Source organism: Microtus pennsylvanicus, chromosome 22 (genome assembly GCF_037038515.1).
Source record: "Microtus pennsylvanicus isolate mMicPen1 chromosome 22, mMicPen1.hap1, whole genome shotgun sequence".
NCBI classification, from domain to species: domain Eukaryota; kingdom Metazoa; phylum Chordata; class Mammalia; order Rodentia; family Cricetidae; genus Microtus; species Microtus pennsylvanicus.
The window spans coordinates 33,624,935-33,647,653 of NC_134600.1; the positions used below are offsets into that span (position 1 = coordinate 33,624,935).

The 22,719-nt window shown below is 41.7% G+C and overlaps 1 protein-coding gene and 1 non-coding gene across 7 annotated transcripts in view; both read left to right on the forward strand.

Moving 5' to 3' along the window:
- The window catches only part of Magi2 (membrane associated guanylate kinase, WW and PDZ domain containing 2), a 1,214,245-nt gene that overhangs the window by 840,906 nt on the left and 350,620 nt on the right, over window positions 1-22,719 (forward strand). The window lies entirely within an intron of this gene.
- On the forward strand, window positions 15,762-15,865 carry LOC142840095 (U6 spliceosomal RNA). The gene has a single exon (XR_012908885.1). It is a non-coding gene; the product is annotated as a U6 spliceosomal RNA (small nuclear RNA).

Genomic DNA, 22,719 nt, shown 5'->3' on the forward strand with positions numbered 1-22,719 from the left:
TAATTCTGATAGCACTATATAGTTGAGATGATTTTTCAGTAGCTTGTAACAGGTGTTGTGAAATCATTTTGCAGAGCCAAGATCCCTGTACAGAAGTCAAAATGATAAGGGGTAGCTAGCAGGCCTTATGTGCAAATATGCTATAGAGATATGTGTATCATTTAAATTATATGCATCGATAGACATCTATGGATAATGTGAATTTAAGTCTTTGATCTAGTAACTTGATAGCCTTCAACTCTAGCCCCAATCTCCCACATCCACAAGCGGCCCATGATCATGTTCTCTGATTTCCATCTCCAAGGGAAACAGGTTATAGAAAAGAGTTCCTGTGTTTCTCTGTAAGTTTCTGTAGTAAAAACTATCTTCTTCTTTGAGATAAGAAAATAAGTCTCTCTAAGTTTAATAAACTGGACCAAAGCTGTATTAAGTGGAAGCCCTGGGCATCCAGTCAGAATCTTTTCTTGTTACTATAGTTATGATTTTTTTTAGCTTGATCATTTGATTAAGTCCTATGTTACACGGCCCCAAATGGATAAACAGTGAAAATGTTGCCTATTTCCTTGTCTCTTCTACCTAATTCCCTCCCAAGAGGGAGCTGCACTCACGGGTTTCTGTATAATCTCTAACTATGTGAAGGGAATAAGGAGCAAGACAACCTTATCCTATAGAAGCGGCTTTAAAGTGATACTTGGTCTTCTTTTTAAGGCTGTTCTATGTTCTGCCTATTAACTTACTTCCCACATTCACCTGCTGTTAACAGTCATTATAATGTAGCCCGTTACGGAGAATCAGGGTCCTGGTGAGGGTAAGGCTCACAGAGCATCATAAATTAGCGGTTATCTCACTAAATACTGTGTGTTACTACATGGTGAGTTTTAAAACTCCTTGGGCTATAGTTAAGCTCATTCTCAAGCAAAACTAGTGTCTTTACTAATGAATAACTGAGGCTACTGGTCAAGTCAAACATAACTGTAAACACGGCTATTTTTCCCAAGCTTGTCTCCGTATCGTTGATGAGTAGTCCATCCCCCCATTTAATTTGAAGGGTTGATTTTATCATCTCCTAAGATGCACACTCAACTCTTTGTTTGTGCTTTGGCTAGCCAGCCAGTCACCCTACCGGTAGCAGCAGCCCATCAATTTATCGTTAGCATTGCATAGAAGGGAATCTGTTCATTTCAGCCCCGACTCTCGCTTCTCATCTCTGATTAGTTTAGCTCCCACTGCTATGGATAATATTTTGTTTTAATTAAACTGTCTTTTGCTTGGTAAGATGTCTGAAGCATATCAATTAGCCAATTAGTTCTGTTCAGTGAGATACTTTGACTTCATCCTACCAGGGGAACAGCCATGCCTACAACAGTACAAATCTCTGCTTTGCAGAAGCTGGGGCATTGCTGTGTTCTGAGGGGTCGGATTCCACAGGGTAATTGTTTGGATTAGCCATACTTATAAAACTCATCAAATGCAAACTAACACAAAGACAACCATCTACATGAACAGCAGCACTCAGAGGGATCAGGTGTGCAGACGCTAGGGCTGGCTCTAGGTGTGCTTCTCAGCACAGCCAGCTCGTTCTCTGAAGACCTTGACCAACTTCCTCTCCTGACTTCTGTGTCTCTTGAGGATACTCGGGGTCTCTCTCTCTCTCTCTCTCTCTCTCTCTCTCTCTCTCTCTCTCTCTCTGTATGTGTGTGTGTTTCTGTGTATGTATGTGTATGTATGTGTATGTGTGTGTATATTGTGTGTTTGTGTGTATGTGTGTATGTGTGTGTATATTGTGTGTTTGTGTGTATGTATGTGTGTGTATATTGTGTGTTTGTGTGTATGTATGTGTATGTATGTGTGTGTATATTGTGTGTTTGTGTGTATGTATGTGTATGTGTGTATGTGTGTGTATATTGTGTGTGTGTGTTTATGTGAGGGGTGCAGAGGGAGCCAGAAAGGAGCTCTTCATTAAGATGCCATTGAAGGGGATACTGGGACACTAGACTTACTCTCTTTTGCTTCCACCCATGAGGTGAGCCATTTGCTTTGTCACATAGCACCAGCCATGATGTATTTCTCACCACAGACCAAAACGTTAGAACTTATAAAACCATGAATCAAACTAACCTTTCCTCTTTGTAAGCTGATTACCTCAGATACTTGCTGCTGCAAGGGAACACTGGCTAACACAGCACCCTGACTGGGCAGACATTCTTTTTTTATTTTAATTAAGCTCTATATTTTTCTCTGCTCCCCTCCCTGTGTCTCCCCTCCCCTTCAACCCTTTCCCAAGGTCCCCATGCTCCGAATTTACTCAGGATATCTTGTCCTTTTCTACTTCCCATGTAGATTAGATCCATGTATGTCTCTCTTAGGGTCCTCATTGTTGTCAAGGTTCTCTGGGATTGTGATTTGTGGGCTGGTTTTCTTTGCTTTATATTTAAAAACCACTTAGCATTGAGTACATGTGATAATTGTCTTTCTGTATCTGGGTTACCTCACTCAAAATGATGTTTTCTAGCTCCATTCATTTGCCTGCAAAATTCAAGATGTCATTATTTTTTTTTCCTGTGGAGTACTCCACTGTGTAAAATGCTCCACATTTTCCTTATCCATTCTTCGGTTGAGGGGCATTTAGGTTGTTACCAGGTTCTGGCTATGACAAACAATGCTGCTATGAACATAGTTGAGCACATATCCTTGTGGCACAATTGAGCATCCTTTGGATATATACCCAAAAGTAGTATTATTGAGTCTTGAGGAAGGTTGTTTCCTAATTTTCTGAGAAATCGCCACACTGTCATCCAAAGGGGCTGTACCAGCTTGCATTCCCACCAGCAATGCAGGAGTATTCCTTTTACCTCTCCAGCACAAGTTGGCATCAGCGTTTTTTATCTTGGCCATTCTTACAGGTGTAAGATGGAATCTCAGAGTTGTTTTGATTTGCATTTCTCTGATGACTAAGGATGTTGAACGTTTTCCTAAGTGTCTTTCAGCTATTTTAGATTCCTCTGTTGAGAGTTCTCTGTTTAGGTCTGTACTCCATTTTTTTTATTGAATAAATTATTTGTTCTTTTGATGACCGATTTCTTGAGTTCTTAGTATATTTTGGAGATTAGACCTCTGTCTGATGTGGGGTTAGTGAAGATCTTTTCCCATTCTGTAAGCTGTTGTTTTGTCTTGTTGACCATGTCCTTTGCTTTACAGAAGCTTTTCAGTTTCAGGAGGTCCCATTTATTAATTGTTTCTCTTAGTGTCTGTGCTACTGGGGTTATATTTAGGAAGTGGTTCCCTGTGCCAATGCGTTCAAGTGTACTTCCCACTTTCTCTTCTATGAGGTTCAGTGTGGCTGGTTTTATGTTGAGGTCTTTGATCTATTTGGACTTGAGTTTTGTGCATGGTGATAGATATGGGTCTATTTTTATTTTTCTACATGTTGATATTCAGTTATGCCAGCACCACTTGTTAAGTATGCTTTATTTTTTTCCATTTGTTACTTTTTGCTTCTTTGTCAAAAAACAAGTGTTTGAAGGCGTGTGGATTAATATCTAGGTATTCTATTCAGTTCCATTGGTCCTCTTGTCTGTTCTTATGCCAATACCAGGCTGTTTTCAGTACTGTAGCTCTGTGGTAGAATTTGAAGTCAGGGAATGTAATGCCTCCAGAAGTTCTTTTATTGTACAGGATTGTTTTGGCTATCCTGAGGTTTTTTTTTTTTGTTTTTTTTTTTTTTGATTTTCCATATGAAGTTGAGTACCATTCTTTAGAGGTACTCAAAATATTTTTCTGGGATTTTGTTGGGCATTGCATTGAATCTGTAAATTGCTTTTGTGAATATTGCTATTTTTACTATGTTAATTCTATCTACTCAAGAGCATGGGAGAACTTTCCACTTTCTGGTGTCTTCTTCAATTTCTTTCTTCAAAGATTTAAAGTTCTTGTCATATAAGTCTTCCACTTGTTTGGTTAGAGTTACTCTGAAATATTTTATGGTATTTGTGGCTATTGTGAGGGTGATGTTTCTCTGATTTCTTTCTCAGCTGGGCAGATATTTTTAACTTTACAACCTGCAAGTATGTTTACAGGAAGAAAGAAGACTTCTCTTCAATCCCGGGGCACAGGACAAAATGTCATGAGTGATACACAGCTGGGTGTCTACTCCTGTCCTCACTCTCTGACAAGTCCCTTTGTGAAGCCAACATGCCAACACAGTTCTACAGCATGACCTTGGTCATGCTTCCAATTATTATGTATGTTAGGTTCCCATAAGACACTTTGAAACATAGAATGTCCTCTCTAAATATCAGTGATTTTCCTACACAGGCCTTTTCAGAGGTGACTTCCCAGCCAGGTTCCCCCGCACACCAAAAACAGATCAGTAAAACTTTGCAGAACAAAAGGCAAATAGAACACATTTTCTAGCCCTTTTTTTTATAATAGTCATCACCTGTTCTAATTATTTGTAAATCTATTTTAAGCACATGAAAGTGTGCATGCAACACTTGTATGTGTTTTCTTCTTGGAGGCAACTTGGAATTGACCAAAAACTTCTGTAAAAGTAGCTCCCAATGTAAGAGTAACATATCCCCAGGATATGTTCACAGTTATGCAGAGTTGAAGGGGACATCATATCTGTCTCTTTTCAGAGAAACAGAATCAGTGTTTTGAGGTCCAATGCAGTTCAGCAATGGCCTCGGAGTGGAAAGAATAAGCAAAACGAGGACTAAGTAAATAGCAGGTCTGGAGGGCTGTGTTTACGCTAGAATGCTGACGTTATTTTAAAGAGCAAGGAAGACAGGGAAGGGAGCTTCACATTGGTCAAGGCAAAGAGGCACTAACCTCTGGAATGATTGCATTTACTGGGATAGAGGATTTCTGTGGAGTGAGCACTTGAGGGCCCACTGGCCAAAGTAAATATTTAGAAATTGATCCTTCCACTAAGACTGCGCCATTTGAATAGCTGGTACTCAATGTTCACCTGTTTAAAGCCGAGCTTTTGGGTCTAGGACTAATTTTAGGGACAAAGCACACAGGCTAAGTCAGAGCAAAGAACAGGCTTGGCAGTGGGCCAAGAGGTGAGCAGCTGAAGTGGCAGGAATTACGAACAAAGAGTCTGTGTAGTTTGCACATCTGATAACACAGATGTTAACAGCTAATGGAGAACATTTTTAACTCTGAAATTTAAGTGAGAAAGTTATAACCATGAAATAGCATAAATTGCATTTTCTGCCTTCACTAAGGGTACTTTTGTGAAAATAATTTGCTCTCTCCGAGGGGAAAAATAATCTGTATTTCTCAGGCCTTGGTGGTTGGGAAGATACCTTGGATCCCCTGTATTTGTACATATTAACCTGCACAAATGTTTTCTGTGATGCTGTACGTCTTTTCTTAGTCACTCCTCTCTGGTCCATAGAGGGTCCCGTAAGCATTCGAATCAGCAACTTCCATGGAGACTAGCCCAAGGATTCTTCCCAATGCAAGGCCTCTCTTAATCATTCATTATTTCAGGGGGTATCTTCTATAGGCAAGGCTGAAGCACTAGGGTCAGGAATATGACAGAAACCCCGTATCATCCATGTGCCTGTCGCTATGCTGCCATGCAAGGGGGTGCACGTTAAGATCAACACCCTCAGAAGCCTGCCCTAGTTTTTGGTGACTTCCAGTGACTGACCTACAGACACCTGCTAGGGTCAGAACAAAGTGGGTTAGCGAAAGAATGCCATCTGTGTGCATATAGCAAGCCAAATCTGCTGAATTTTTATCAGATTAACTCAAAATACCGAAAAAAAAAACCTTTTCTTATTTTCTTTTTTTAAGTTGAAAATAAATTCTCTCATACAACACTTCCTGACCACAGTTTGCCCTCCCTGTATTCCTCCCAGCTCCTCCCCACCTCTCCTCTCCTCCAGACTCAACCCTCTCTATTTCCTCTCCAGAAAAGAGCAGATAGTCAAGAGACAACAACCAAACATTATCAAAAAGGATTCAATAAGACAAGGCAAAAGCTCTCCCACCAAGGTTGGACAGGGAATCCAACAGAAGAGACAGTTCCGAGAGCAGTCAAAAGAGTCAGAGACACTCCCTCTCCTAGAGTTAGGAGTCCCACAAAAATACCAAGCTAACAGTCACAACATACACAGAGGACCTGGTGCAGACCCATGTAGATCCTACGTTTTCTGCTTCAGTCTCTGCGAGCCCATGCCAGCTTGGCATAGCTGATTCAGTGAGCCATGCTCTCCTGATTTCCTCCATGACTTCTGACTCCTACAGTCTTTGCTCTTCTGTGGAATTCCCTGAGATCCTAGCTCTGAGCTCCAAGGACAGAGGCCCAATAGAGACCACCAATTTAGACTCTCCATATAATATCTGTCTGTGGGCCTCTGCTCCCATCTGCTGCCAGAGGAAACCCTGCTGGTGACAATTGGACAAGACACCAAATTATGAGCGTAGATCATTAAGAACCATTTCATTGGGTTTTGTTTGTTTGTTTGTTTGTTTGTTTCTAAAACCAGTCATATTCAGTTATACCATAGGTCTCTGGGCTTTCCAGTCTCTGGTTCTTGACTATCCAAGCAGTGCTGGGCATGGGTTCCCTCTTGTGGAGCGGGCCTCCAGTTAAATCAAGCCATGACTGGTCACTCCCACGTGTTCTGATCCACCATGGCCCCAGCATCTCTCGCAGGCATGGCAGATTGTAGATCCATGTTTTGTGACTGGACTGGTGACCATGTATATCTTTCAGCAGCCTACAGAGCCTATAGACCATAGAGATGAAGGCTCCATGCAGTCACAAGGTCTACTTCTCTCTGTTCAATGAGCTGGGTAGATATTGGGGTTATGCTGTTTGTTTGTGGAGAGCAACCTTCTGTCCAAGCATCAGCCTGAGTTGTTTAGTGATATCTATGCGACCTCCTCGATCAACAATTCAACCAAATAAAATCTAGTCCCACTACTGGAAGCCTTGCGTGGCTACAAGAGATGATCAGTCCAGCCTGCATCACCTCCATTACCAGGAGTCCTCACTCAAATGACCCTCACACATTCCAGGAAGTTTCTACTGCACTAGGTTTTCACCCTGCTCCCCAGATGCCCCCAAATTCCAGCCATCTCTTCCTTTATCCCATTTCCCCACTATGCACTCCCATTGCCACCTGCCCCCAGTCCACCCACAAAACCTATAATAGTCAGAAACTGGAAATAGCCTAGAGGTGCCTCAACAGAAGATTGTATAAAGACAATGTGGTACATTTACACAGTGGAGGATTACTCTGCAGGCGAATGGGTGGAACTCGAAAAAAAAAAATCCTGAGTGGGGTAACCTAAACCCAGAAAGACAAATATCGTATGTATTCTCTAATAGGTGGATATTAGTCATTAAGTAAATGATAACCAAGCTACAAACCATAGAGAAAAAGGTTAGGCAGAGAGGAGAGCCCTAGCAGGACTCATGGATCTCCTGGGAGGAGGAGGACATTTTTTTGCTTGTAAAATTTGTTATATTCTCCAGGTTAACTACTATTTTGAAAACGCATAATAACTCATCCTTCCAGTTAGATTTCTGAAACAATGATATGAGGGATAGTGACCATAGCAGAAAACTTAAAATATATGTGTTATGAAATTTCCAAACAATTTCCAAAAGTTATTCCTGAAGCTTGATCACAATAACAGGGTCAAACTTCACAGACTGTCTCTACCTCATCAGCAAGAACTCCTTACAGCTGCCTTGGGAAGTGTGGTCACTCAAAAATAAACTCAAGAAAAGCATCATCTGCTTAAGGACATTCTCCCATTTTAATGTATTACTTCTGAAACAGTTCGTTTATTTTATTTTACAACAAATACATTTGATCCACAATGTAAAAATAGACGCTACTTTCAATGTTAAGATTAACATATGGGGTGTTTTTCTAAAATCTTTTGTGGAGCTATAGACATAGCTTATTGATGGAACATTTGATAAGTACTCACTCAATTCCCATATGCCGTGGGATAATGCTCTTGTACACTATAAAAATTTGTCACTTGTACTAGTTTGATAAAACATTGATTGGTCAGTAACCAGCCAAAATGTATAGGTGGAGTGACCAGACTAGGAGAATTCTGGGAAGAGGAAAAGCAGAGAGTCAGTCACAAGTCAGATGCAGAGGAAGCAAGATGAGGCTGCTTTACTAAGAAAAAGGACCAAGCCACGTGGCTAAATATCTAAAAATTATGGCTTAATTTAAGTTGTAAGAGCTAGTTAGTAATAAAACTGAGCTAATAAGTCAAACAATTTATAATTAATATAAACCTCTATGTATTTCTTTGGGACTGAGCAGCCGCAAGACCAGGTGGGACAGAAACTTCTGTCTACAGCTATAGACATAGCTCACATGGTAGAACATTTGATAAAGCATCCACTCAAGCCCCACCACTGTAAAAAGTAAATAAATCAAAAGTGGTCTATAAAGAAATATGGTAGGGTTTTGGTCCTGCTGAAAATACAGTTTTAAGAGCATTTTAGAATCCTATTTGCTCATGTTCCCAAGATTTTCACATCCCATAAGTTGTAGGGACCTAGACATGGCTCCAGACTTGGGAGAGATGTGAACAGGGTAGTTGGCTCAAAGCCAGAGAGAGATGGGGTTCCCAAAAGTAGTAACTGACTAATGTTAGTTCAGAAGGAGAATAGATATAAACTCAAAATTACCCAGTGAATTTTCCCTTTTTATTAAAAATAGTTTATGTTAGCCAGGCCCTGGTGGCACACACTTCTAATCCCAGCGCTTGGGAGGCAGAGGCTGGCAAATATCTGTGAGTTTGAAGCCAGCCTAGTCTAATTCCAGAAGAGGCTCCAAAGCTACAGAAACTCTGTCTTGAAAAAAGAGATTATTTTTTCATACAATATATTCTGATTGCATTTTTCCTCTGTATGCCTCCCAGTTCCTCTTCACCTCTCCTTCTGTCCAGTTCCACTCTATTTCTGTCTCCCATTAGAAAAGAACAAGCTAAGAGATAACAACCAAGCACAACAAAATTAAATACAGTAAGATAAAACAAAACCCACAGCACTGATATGGGAAAATGCAAACCAACAAAAGGAAAAGAGTCTCAAGAGAGGGCACAAGAATCAGAGACCCACTTGTTCACACACGTGGGAGTCACACAAAATTACTAAGCTGTGAGCTATAATATACACACAGAGAACCTGGTGCAGACCCATGCAAGCCCTGTACTTGCTGTTGCAAACTCTATGAGTTCACATGTGCCTTGCTCAGTCGATTCAGAAGGCTTGGATCTCCCAGCGTCTTCCATTCCTTCTGCCTCTTACACACTTTTTCAGCCCCTCTTCTACAGGGTTCTCTGAGGAAAGGGATTTGATGAAGACATCCCATCTAGGGATACGTGTTCCAGTGTCTCCCTCCCCATCTCTTTCTCTCTCTGCCTAATTCTGACAGATACCCACTGAATTTTGAAAATAAAAGAAGAAGACATTAGTATATCTGGCATAAAAGAATCCATGGCTTGCAGGGGACATAAGCAAAATCAAAGAGGGCTGACGCACAAGTGAGAGGATTTCAATGGAGCTGTGTTGGTAGTCCTGGCAACACGAAGCATTTCTGCCACACCCTCACCCCGAGGGTAATGGTGGTGGCAATCATGTTATTTAGCATTTCTTGAGCATCTCTGGTGTGTCAGAAACGGTGGGAAGCACTTTGTGTATGCTATCTTCTTTGCTGCTCTGCACATAAACCAAACAGGGATAGGTTAACTCATTCTGGCTCATCTCTGTCCCCCGGTCAGTTCCTGTCTGACTTCCTCGATCCTATTATCTCGAGCAAATGTTTGCTCGGTTCTTCTTCGATTCTAGGACTCTTGATACATGCAAGGGATAAAGCGCTTACTGAGGAACTACTTAGTATGTGCAGTAGACATGAACAATAGTACTGATCCTTATTCTCCTCAGTGTCCCGAACGAAAACTCTGTTTACTTTTGCTCTCCCGGGCCTGTCACTTTCTCAACCTCACACCAGCTCTGTTTGGCGGAGGGAGTTTCCCAGAACACATTGCTTCTTTCTCTTCCCCCTCAGATGTTGGGATCTTGCATAATAGCGCTCACTCCCACGTGTTTAATTGGCTCTGCACCACTGACACATATTTTCACGTCTGCACAGAAGCTACTGCGCCTCAGAGTCTCCGACGAGAAAGTGGTGAACAAAGCCCTCTGCCACTGTGACTCTTTGGTTTACATTTCACTTCCACTTCCTTAAATACTGCTGTCTTTCAGCAGTGAAACCTTAAGCCCACTCATGCTCTCAACTAGAGATTTTTACCTGTGTTTGTCTCTTCTGCAAAAAAAAAAAGAAAAGAAAAGAAAAAAAAAACAGCTCTCCGCAGACACGGGACAGTTGCAAAGGCCTCCCTGTTTCCTCAACTACTTTCAGGCAGCTTTCTTATCTGCAAGCCGCCAAAGGTCCCAATGTGTCTCTCTCTGTGTTGGAGGTGTGCGTTTATGTATTCACGTGTGTACAAATGTGTGGGTTCTTGCCCTATATGTTAAAGGCCAGAGTTCAGTCCTGGCTATCTTCCTCTATTACCTCTCTGTATTTTTTGACAAAGCGTCTCTCCTTGTTCCTGAATTGATTTAGCCAAGCTGGTTGACAAGGAAGTTCCTAGGATCTACTATCTTACCATCCCTTGGAGCCAGAATTCTAGACATGCACCACCACGCTCAACTTTCATGTGGGTGTGGGGTCTCAGATCTCAGGTCCTCGTGTTTGTGGTAGACCCCTCTGAGGTATGCTCCCAGATCCTCAGCTTATCTCTTTAGAAACAACCTCTCTGCTCTCAAGGCGAGCCACAGGCACCAAGTCTGCTGGGCAGATTACAGCAGGAGCCATCCTTTTTGATGGCTGCCTTTTCACTCTAGACACAGCCATGGAGTGGCCTGCTGTTCAGAGACTCTGCCTTCAGATTGAGACCCACACGTCCCTCAGCTCCACCAACCTTATAGAAAGCTGCAGGCCAGCATCATTTCGTGGGCTGATTGAATACTAACCCTTCACGTTTCTTTGAAGTTCTGCCGCGGCCACATCAAAGATGACGTTCTCAGGGACCATGCTGGTTTGAGAGGGCAGGAGGCTGTCCCCCTTGTCTCTGCCTGCTGTGGCCTTGAACATGCCTATGGGCTGCAGTTTTACACCTTTAAGCCTGCCTGGGAAGAAAATATTAAACGTTCATTTAATATGAAAATCAGTAAAGGCTTTCAGGATGACATTTAGGGGACATTTTTGTCAAAACATGCCTATTAATTTTCCTCTACTACGTCAAATGCTGGTCAGAGACTTACTCTGCATATTAAAACCGTGACACAATGATAATAGACCCATGGCAGTCCATGTGGCCATGGCACCTCGTTTCACTCTTAAAATTCCTTGAGGAAGCCGGGCGGTGGTGGCGCACGCCTTTAATCCCAGCACTCGGGAGGCAGAGGCAGGCGGATCTCTGTGAGTTCGAGACCAGCCTCGTCTACAAGAGCTAGTTCCAGGACAGGCTCCAAAACCACAGAGAAACCCTGTCTCGAAAAACAAAACAAAACAAAAGTTCCTTGAGGATTTTAATTTTTTTCCTTAATGCTTCTCTAATGTCACACTTTCAAGTGCCATTCCCAAGGTTGCCTAGATCCAAAGAATACAGAGTGATTTCAAATGGTATTATATTTTCCATTTAAAAACAAAAAGAATTCCTGATTTTATCCTGCCTTTTGATTTCAAAGTCCTGTCAATCTTCTGCTCCCTAGGGTATTGTCATTCTGTGTGCATGTACAAGAGAGAAAGGGAGAGAGAGAGAGCCAGACAGAGACAGAGACAGAGACAGAGACAGAGAGAACAGGAGCTTTTGCTGAAGTGTGAGGATATAATTGGGAGTCAGTTCCTTCTGCCCCCTTTGCTCAGACAGGTCTGTCCTGATCTACTATCTGCATGCTCCAAGCTCACTGTCCCTCAAGCACTCACACCCCGCCCTCCCATATCCACTCCCCTCTCATGGTAGGGGCTCTGGGATTACAGATACAAGCCACTATGTCTGGCTTTTTAAATGTGGTTTCTGGGAACTGGATTCAGGTCTTCTGACTTGTACTGCATGCTTACCTACTAAGGAGGTTCCCCAGCCCTGACAGCAACTTAATATTTAGTGATATGTTCTGTCAGAAAAATATGGTTGTCTTCCCTCATCAAGAAAAAGTGAGTTAAGACATGAGAAAAACTTAAAGCAAAGTGAAGAATTAATCCCTGTAAATCTTGAGAAAACATACACACACACACACAATACTTTATACAATGCTTAGTATCCAATTCCCTTTCTTTCTTTCTTTCTTTCTTTCTTTCTTATATTTTTCCTTCTTTCTTCCTTCCTTACTTCCTTCCTTTTTTCCTTCCTTCCTTCCTTTACTTATTTGTTTGTTTGTTTGTTTATTTGTGTGTGTGTGTGTGTGGTTGAAAAAGTCAGTGTGTTGTAAGGAGGCTTCTTGTTTGTGTCCTAGCCACCTAGCAGCTCTGACCTGAAATAATCAGACAGAAACTGTATTAATTAAATCACTGCTTGGCCCATTAGCTCTAGCTTCTTATTGTCTAACTCTTACATGGTAATTTAACCCATCTCCATTAATCTGTGTATCACCATGTAGCTATGGTTTACCGGGTAAAGTTCTGACATCTGTCTCCCACGGGGCTTCATGGCTTCTCCTTCACTCCGCCTCCTTTCTCCCAGCATTCAGTTTAGTTTTTGCCACCTACCTCTGTTCTGCCCTATCAGGCCAAGGCAGTTTCTTTATTAACCAATAGTTTTCCCAGCATACAGAGGGGAATCCCACATCATCAGGGTATTCTCACCTCTAAAGTGTGGTACTCTGGAGCTGTTGGTGGGGCAAGTGGGCTTCCTCTTCACCGCCACAGGCTTCTGGTTTCACAGGAATTGCCTTGGCTCTGCAGATGGAATGCCAAGTGCAGACCAGAACACTACTCATTTCTGTGGGTCACATGCTGACACTGCAGAGTATGGTCCAGGCATTCTTGTTGATGGCAGTCCTCATGTTAAGAAGTGATGGATTTTTGCTGACATTTCAGGATCTACCATTTGGGACCATCTAATGCCTTTGCTGAGGTCACCCTGGAGCCATAGATACAAGTGTTCTGAGCCATCTGATGTGGGTGCTGGTAATTTAACTCAGGTCCCTGTAAGAGCAATATGTGCTCTTAACCACAAAGCTGTCTTCAGTCCAGGATTTAAATATATATGTGTGTGTGTATATATCTATTGAATACATATATGTATATATATATTCACATATGTGTATATATATGTGTGTATATATATTTGAATACATTTATGTGTGTATACATATTTGAATACACACACACACACATATATATATATAAAGAATATATATATTCTTTATTGGTTCTTTGGAGTTTCACATCATGGATCCCAGTTGCATTTACCTCCTGGTCCCCCCCCATCCTCATCCCTACTGTGGCCCCCCCATAGGAAACAAATCAAAGTTAGCAAGCAAGTGAACAAAAGAAAAAGGAAAAAGAAAACAAAACAAAAATTACAATAGAAAAATCTCATTGTTCCTTCTTTTTGGTTTCTCTAACACCTCCTTGTTGGTCCTGGTAGCAATGAAGGCTTCAGTGTGCCTTATCTCTTTGCCCCACTGGTTTTGCCGGCAAATGTCTGTTGCAGTGAATCACTGATCTAGGGCAAGGCCTCTGTTTTCTGGTACACCATAATCTCTGGGTCCTCATGGGAACTCCTACAGGTTATCCTGTGACTACCACGGGTCTTTGAGATCTTTGAGGTATTGTTACACAGGACCTATCTCTTCCCCAGCTCCAGCAGGTCCTAGATGGAGTAGATGCTTGGGTGGGTCAACCAAGGCCTGGCTGTGGGCCTAGATAGTAGCCAAGCTGGTCAGACCCGGCCCTTGGGGCCAACTACCTGAGGCGAGTCTTTGGAGCCAGCCCCCCTACGTGCATGTCCTCAGGATTGGTTCACCCTGCCCTGTGGTGAGTGGTGGGGGCCATCTCTCCAGGGATCAGGGGCCAGGTCTCCTGGCATATTGTCCAGGGAGAAGCAAGCTGGATTTGAATCTTAAAGGGGGGTTTTGAAATGAATATGATATTCACATGGATAGCCTTGCTCTGTTAATTTACATACAAACGTTTTCCTAAAAAACACTAGCAAATCTTTCTGCTACCTAATCAAGCCTCAAATGGCTAGATTGTCTTCTAAAAGCTTTGATACAATCCATTTAAAAAATAAGCATAATTATGTGGTATCAGAGTAGCTGGTAGAGTGCACAGAGCTTGGATATAAAATGGCTATTTTATATTGTCTCTTTGGGGAGCGTTAGAGAAGTCTGGTGAAGTCAGATGCCAAGAGTGAAAAGAAACTCAGAATTTGTGAAATCTCTCCCCGGTCATTATTTCTGCATCTGCCTCAACGGCTAAGGCTGTTCTAACGTTCACTTAGTTTAGATGTACGTTTATCTTGTCAGTATACAGAAATGTAAAATATTCACCTTTTCAAAACCTAAAGGTCACGCTAAATGGCTTGAGGAATTTCAAATCACTGCAATGTCTCAAGATCTTTGCCTATTCGCTGAAATATTAGCTTCAAAATAATTGCGTGTAGCAAGACCAAAAACACTGGAGAAAGAGAAAAGATGCGAGAGAAAATAAAGTCTTCAGTAAAGTTTTACAGCGCACTCAGTGAACACTTAACTAACAAAATCTTATCTTGACTTCTCACCAGGCACCTTCGCAGGGAAGTGGAGAAGGGTTAAATTCATAGAACTTGTACCATACCTGTGTAGTTTCCAAACCATGTAAGGATGAAGTAGTCAATAACGCCCTGGTTCTTAAAGAGTATAAAATATCTGGCTGTTGTATTTATAATTCATTTATTTTTATTTTTATTGGGCTCGGTTTTAAGACCCTGGTAGATTGCACTGAAGAATAAGATGAGCTGTAGTCTTGCAGACGCTACTCTTTGCCTCTACTCACCAAGGCTTCTGCAAAGTATGTCTAGGTAGCAAGGACGAGGCTGGGTTCTCCTGTCTTGAATGGTTTACCCTGCTGTGAGGTACTGCCATCCCTAATGAAATATTCTGTATTTATCAAGTTCAAAAATGTCTTGCCACATTGAAAGGGTCCTAGTTTATCAATTACACATAAATTTTTAAAGCATAGCAAATTGGTACAAAGGAAAATCAATTTCTGTTTACTGAAATATAGAAATGCATTCATTATTATTTCTCTGATTAAAAAGTGCAAAAGTACTCTGTACACTGTTTGGTCAGACGAAGGCCCCTCCTTTTGCCAGCAGCTTCTGGCTTACAGATACAGTTACTGCCTTCACACTTAAATTTTCCCACTCCTCGCCTTCTGCATACAAACCAGAAAGAAGAACAAGTCATTGGCTTGCAGTACTTTTGCCACTTCTCAAAACAAACAAAGGAAACACACAAACGGAAAAGCTTCAGTGACAAACAGCAGATTGTTGTTCCCTGGGGTCTGAAAAGACAGCTCTGTATGATCTGAATAGAAGGCAATCTCCTTACCATTTTCTTGTTACTCGTGAAACGATACGATAGACACCTATCCACAAATACACAAACCAGAAGAGGAATGGCGCTTGCAACACCGTCCTCTGCTTAGTGGTCAAGAGCAGCTATTGGTAGTTTTGTTTTTCTCCCTCGCGTTTTCTGTATTGAACAGCACGATACAGTGTTCAATTTGGCAGCACACATACTAAAACCACAACGGTAAAAAGATTAGCATGTCATCTGCGCAGAGATGACATGCCAACTCATGAAGCATTCCATATTTTGCACCAACTCTTGCAAAGGCTGCCTAACAAAAACCACCTGTGATGAGGGAAGGTCTCCCCAAGGTCCTTCCTTTTGCAGTAGGTGGTGGAGAGCCGGTACCTTGCTCAGCACCTCCTGGCATCTCCGCAGCATGAAAGTCACGTCACTAATAAGTTCACCGAGTAACTCCTGGTTCGGGACCTGAATGCTTGTTATTATTATTTAAAACATTTATTAGTACATTAGCATTCCAACAAAAACATGATGTCTGGCTCAGTTTATTAAAAATATATACAAACAGACTAGAAATTTAACACAGAAGAATGCAAACAATTATCTAAATTGCATTTGGACATACTATGTAAGGCTTTAGGAGCTAGTGGGTTTATGTGAAAAAGCATGTTTAGTTTTCAAATCGGTATGCTCTTAACAGTGCTATGCTTTAGAAATAGAGGTAGATTTGAATGCTCACATGAAATGAATAGTTGTGTGAGCCGAGCAAATCTACATTGTATTCTCCTTTCACCTGTGGCAACAGAAGCAATGATTCAGACCTGGAACAGCTGTCTAAGGGTTCAGTGAAATGGGAACCATTGGCTTACTATCTGATGACTTTTTATAGGGTGTGTGCAAGCATTTGTCTTTATTTCCCTGCCGTTGTTACTACTCTTGTAAAAAGAGGGGGAGAAGGAGCAACAGAGAGAGTTGGAGGGGAAGGGTGAGAAGGAGAAGGAAGTGAGGAAGATGAGGAAGGTAGGAAGGTGAAGGAAGACGAGAAAGAAGGAAGAGAAATGTGGATAGGCTGGAGAAGTAGTTCAGTGGAGGAGCGCTTGCCTAGCAGACTTATGAGGGTATGGGTTTTGTTTCAGCATGGAAGAAAGGACCCATTCTGTTAAGAACATATCATATGTCTACAGCTCTGTTACAAACTTTAGATACATCATATAACATAATTCTCATGGTAACCCTAAGTAGGTGTTATTCCAGATTCGAAGAAAATGAAACAGGCCTAAAGAGATTACTCCAGAATCAATCAGTTACCCATTCTAGAGTTTGGTTTCAAGTCTTTAACCTACACCAGCATCTAGGAGTATCTGATGCCAATTTTCAAAACTAGAAATTTCCACAAGGTTTCCAAAAAAATACCCAGTTTGGTTGTGGACAAAAGAATAAAATAAAGCAGGGAACTCCTCATGGGACTGGGAGGAAGCTAATGCTAAATGTTTACAATGCCTGACCATTGTTAACACCTGGAGCAGAGCCTAAAGATGCCCTTCCAGGGATCCTCAGACAGGAGGCAGGAGAAGGGTGTGGCTCCGGTTGTGGTTCTAAGGGACTGAGTTGCTCTGAAGAGTGTAATTTACAGAGATGCTCTCTGGGAAGACATTTGCTGTGGTGTGCAGATTATAAATGTGTGTGTCTTACATACATGTGCTTGTAGCTTTTGGCTAGTGCCTATTAGAAAATATAAGTCACTGCCTTCATAATGTTTAACGTTCATTCAGAAAACAGCATGAATATCAGAGTACTTCTTAAGATTGAAGTGAATTTTAGATTTATACCTGAAGCATTACAGTATACACACTAACGGAGTAACATGTGAAGTGTTGATACAAAGAAACATTGTGTAACGTTTAAATTCAGTTCAATAAGGTCCTCTTCCTCAAACATCTCTCATCTCTTCCTCAAATATCTTTGTGTTGAAACTTTCCAAACCTTTTCTTCCATCTTTTTGAAATGTACAATACGTTATTGTTCTCTGCAGTCACAAACTCTACAATAGCATCCCAGAACATCTTGCTCCTATCTGTCACACAGGAGCCACAGATTAACCTTCCTTTACCCGGTTTTCTCTACTCTTCCCAGCCCACGATTCCACCTCTCTACTCTCAATTTCTGGGGATCAACTTTTTCAGATTCTGTATCTGTATGAGAACACATACTGCTTGGTTCTGCATACCCGTCAGGGTCTTAATGATTTCATTCGGTGTGGCTGAACAGTATCCTGGTGTGTGTGTGCGTGTGTGTGTGTGTGTTTGTGTGTGTGTATCATATTCTCTTGCTGTTCTCACTGATGTGATATATGCACTCACTACCAGACCCTTTCCTCCCCTCTCCTCTGGGAACTTCTCTTTAAAATCTACTTTGAATATTCCTGGACTATTTACCTCGCTTGTTCCCATTCGTGCCTCTGTAAAGGTCATCACGTCTTCCCCTAAGATCTCTATATTTTGACAATTATTCTATTGATACAGTTATTACACTAGAGTTCATTTCCACAAATCATCTTGTCCCAGCACATAGTAGGCATTCAATAATCAATTGAAAATTGATTTTTTGGCGATAACCCTGAAAAAAGAGACTGCATCTTAATACCCTGACTTTCAGCAATAACTGTCCCTGGTACTTAGCTTGGAGTGTGGGCACAGTGTGTTTTGAATGGGTAAATGAATACAAAAGACACCTAGAGTTGTCATGGTTTTCACATTATCAGAAATTAAAGCATTCTTAGACCCCAATTGTCATTTAAAACAGTAGAATGTGTCATAGAATTGATGGGTGTGGCACAAATTTATAAAAAGCCTTCAAGTTTAGAATGAGATGAACTGCCCCAAGTATTCCACACCACGGATAACAGCAAATCCCAACAAATGAGTGGAAGTATATATCATGCAGAAGGAACTTAGATACTTGGATTTACTGAAGGAGCACATTACGTAGATGGCCCTAGACATACGTGTTTTTAAAATCTGGTCATTCAAGAGGTTCACAGCCCTCCACAGATTGCAGACTTGACAGAAGCAGGTAGGAGCGTGAGATTCTACTCTTCCTTAAAACAGTGGCTGTCTTCTAGAACCACCAAGAGCAGAGCTGCTGCCAGCATTTGAAAGAAAAGACAAGCAGGAACTACCAAGCAGTCACTTCTGAGAATGTCGCAAAGGTGCAGTCACCACAGAAAACAGAAAGAACGTGGCTGCAAGCAAAGACTACCGGGACACAGAGCTGTTAGGCGCTGGAGCAAGGGCAGCCACCATCAGTAAGAAATTGCAGTCAGGACAAGCAAGATGGGAAGGGAATTAACGGTAGTCATAAAGCTGATGGAAATGTTGGGGAGGGACGGATGCTCTCTTTGTTGAGTTGCGTGGATGCCAGAGGCAGGTTCCAGTAGACATGCGGCAGCTCGCAGCTGGAAATGATTCTTCCTAAAAGGGGAAAATGACAGGATCGAGGTTTCCTTGTCACCCAATATGAAGTGTATGGCAAACTAATACTTTAATGATAAAAAAAAAAAGTTGAAACTCTGGTTTTGTTTTCAAGATACACTTTTTATTATTGTTTGTTTTTGTAGACTTGGGGTTTTCTTTCTTCTCCCTCCTTTCCCTTTTGCCTCGTTTGATTTATCTGCGTGTCTTCCTGTTCTCCTCCCTGCTCTTCCGCCCTTTCCCTCCCTGCCTCACCCTCCAGAATATCTGGCACCGCCCTCAATTTAGCCTTTGTATTTTACAACAGCTTTGGGCCTGCTAAAAATCCTGAACAGAAAATCCAGGCTTCCATCTGCCTCATCCCACCCTGCCCTCCACCCACCTCCCCTTTCTCTGGCATCTCACTCTCTGAGGTGAACTTGTTACAGCTGAAAAATCAATACTAATAGAATATCAGGAAAAGCCCATAGTCTATCTCCGAATGCCCTCTTTGTATTATTTGGCTCCCGTGGGTTTTAGCACTTGGCTGGGCTGTATCCATTGCAATGTCCACTGCCTTAACAAACTTCTGTGTTTCCCTCATCCCTCTGCTTTTCCAGTCACTGACTATTGTTACTGACACCCTGGCCCCACCTTTTTGAAAATGCCACACAGTTGGGGTCTTATATAGTATGGAGCACTATATAAGAAACAAACTTTTCTGTTTGTTTCTTCCACTTAGCAGTGAACACCCAAGGGTTTCTCGTTTGTCTCCTCATAATTTGGTCGCTCACGTCTATTCATCTCAGCATAATGTTCACGTATGAATATAACCACAGATTTTTTTTAGTCCAATCTCCTATTACAGTATATTCTGGATTCCTTCCAGTTTTGAGCGATTAGGTATACGTTGTAAACCATGTAAAAGTTCGTGCAGATACAAGTTTTCAACTCACTTGGATAAATACTTATGACTATGATGACTGGATTACATGTACAATCGTGATAAATTCCCTACCTGCCTCCCACCATGGTTGTACAACGTTGCCTTCCCACCGGCGGTGATGGAAGTTCTGATTGCGCTGCAGCCCTGTTAACGTTTGTTGTTGTCGGGGCTTCGTATTTTAGACATTGTGAATACAGTTAGACTTTAAATGGAATTTTGTCGTCATTACAAGGGAAGACTCCTTAAAAACAGATTCAAATAGAAGCAAATGTTCTTCTATCTATGGTAGATAATTCTTCGTAAACTTAGCATCGTGAGCTTGGTGTAAACACTGAAAACAAACCAGACCAACAGTGTCTTGTACATTGTTGAGGTGTTAATTATGTCAGTGTTCTGCTTAGGTGAGATGACGGTCACGCTGTTCTCTGTAGGTCAGGGTACCTGTGCAGCATGCCGAACAGGGCAGCTTGGGACACGGTACTCAGATAAGTCAGGCGTGTTTCCTCGTATACTCAAGTTGTACCTACAATCCTGGTCAAAATTGGCCAAAGACAAGGACAGGCAAGAGAGGTACTGAAGGTGTCAAATCTTTGAAAACGTATTATATTTAACAGATTCCATTTTTGTGTTTCCACATTGCTAAAGAAAGCTTCCCTTGTCTCAAATATAAACCCAGACGCTCTCTTACTAATACTGTGGTCTTTGGGGTGAAGATTATATGGATTACTATCTATAAGCAAGCTTAACATATTGCCTGACATATGATAATTGTTAATACTGAGTTGGCTGCCCAATGGGAAGCTGGGAGTGAGGAAGGAGGGCTTGGCTGAAAAGCATAGAAGTGATGTGGAAGTGACGACGTTTGAGCAAGCTGACTAGGTCTCCTGGGGACCCCTACAAAGTGAAACAGAAGGAAGTCACGGCTGTGTCTGAAAAGGCCAAGAAGAGGAATGTTACATCGCAAAAGGGTATCCTACCGCTCGAAAGTACTGAAGAAACACACAGCTTGTGTGATTCTGGCAGATGCCAGAAGGAGAAAGCCTGGGGACGCCGTGGATCCTTTACTTAGATTTGTGTCAACTGTTCGCTCTCCTTTTGTCTCTGAACTCCTTCCTCCGCCCCATCCCAGAGTCGGTCATTAGTAAGAGGATGCGATGTTAATGAGTTTGTTCAGTTCCTCCATCTGTGCGTTGGCATCACACCTGTTCCTGCGGTACCTGGGTATCTTAGCTGCAGCCAACGCAGGGAACTAGCCACAGGCACTCATTATTCTGAAGACCTGTGGCAGGTTTAGGTATAGAGATACCAGGGTCGGGAGAGCTGTGACACTGTGAGATCATCCGTTCAAAACAAAATGAGATGCTGGAGGATATAAAGAGTAGAAGAAAGAAGCTATTATTAGTCAACTTCAACTTAAGGTGAACGTGTTTGTGTACTACCAGAAAAAAAGTTGATTTTCAAAAATTGCTTCTTTAGTTTTCATATAAAGGAAAATAAGGTTTTTTTTTCTACAGAGTAACTCCAATCAGCTATTGAGAGTCAATAAACTGAAATAGTTTTATTTTTAAAATATGAAATATACTAATAAGCCCTAATATAACTTCTATATTTTCATTCTCATGTCAAATTTTATATTTCTTGTGCTCTCTTCTAGTGGTTTTGGAATTTAATTTAAAAGCATTTTCAGATTGGTAGATATTTTATAGACGATTCCCTGGTACCTGGTGTTTTAATTCATCTAGTCTCTAAGTTGAACTGAAATGTCTGTGTTTCTTAAATGATGGTCAGTTTCTTGTCATGTATACAGTTTTAGTCTCTTATAAAAGAGTAAAGACTAAATTAGTCACTATTTTCTTGAATTTTTCTTAAGAAAAACACATACACACACATATATATTAGAACATAGTGAATTTCTCATTTTAAACCGTTTGTCTTTGAGATCTTTCAAAGTCATTAGCATGGACTGAGAATGCATTTTAGTGATAACACCCATCTAACACACATGGGCTCTAGGTTCAAACCCAGATGCATGGGAAATCAAGTAGGGGTGTAGAGTAAAGAGGTAGGGAGGAAGGAAGGGAAGGATGCAGGGAGAAGGTGGCAGGCAGGCATACAGGTAGTGTGTTGTGTTAAGCCTAGAATTACAACAGCTGTAAGTGTAATTTTCACACTGTGAACCCTATGCTCTCCTAACGTTCTAGGCTGTAGTTTTCCAGACTCTTTCACGGACCTCATTCTTACCATGCCAGTCACGAGTGTTCTCAAGATCAGAGTGCCAAGCCCTCCTAATCCCACGATGACCTGTGTCACTGTCCCACCAAGGATGAATGACTGAATGGTGAATGACCATGGCAAGGGAGGAGCCAGAGCATTGCGGGGACCTCAGTTCACATCCAAGCTTCAGTCTGGAAATCATATCTCTATCTCCTTTTAAAGGTAGACCACGTCTCTCTTGAGAGCGTGGACATCCACGTTCTAATTCAACACTATGGATGTCTGTTCTCACTGCAATAGGTTGCTCACACTGTGAAGCAACACATTCATATATGAGCAATAAGAAGGCCACAGGGAGTGGGCACTTATTCTTCACACACACACACACAAAGAGAGAGAGAAGACACAGACAAACACAGAGTGACTCTCTCCCTCCCTCTCTCCCCCTCTCTGTCTCTGTCTCTCTCTGTGTATCTCTGTCTCAATCTCCCTGTCTGTCTCTGTCTCTCTCTCTGTCTCTCTCTCTGTCTCTC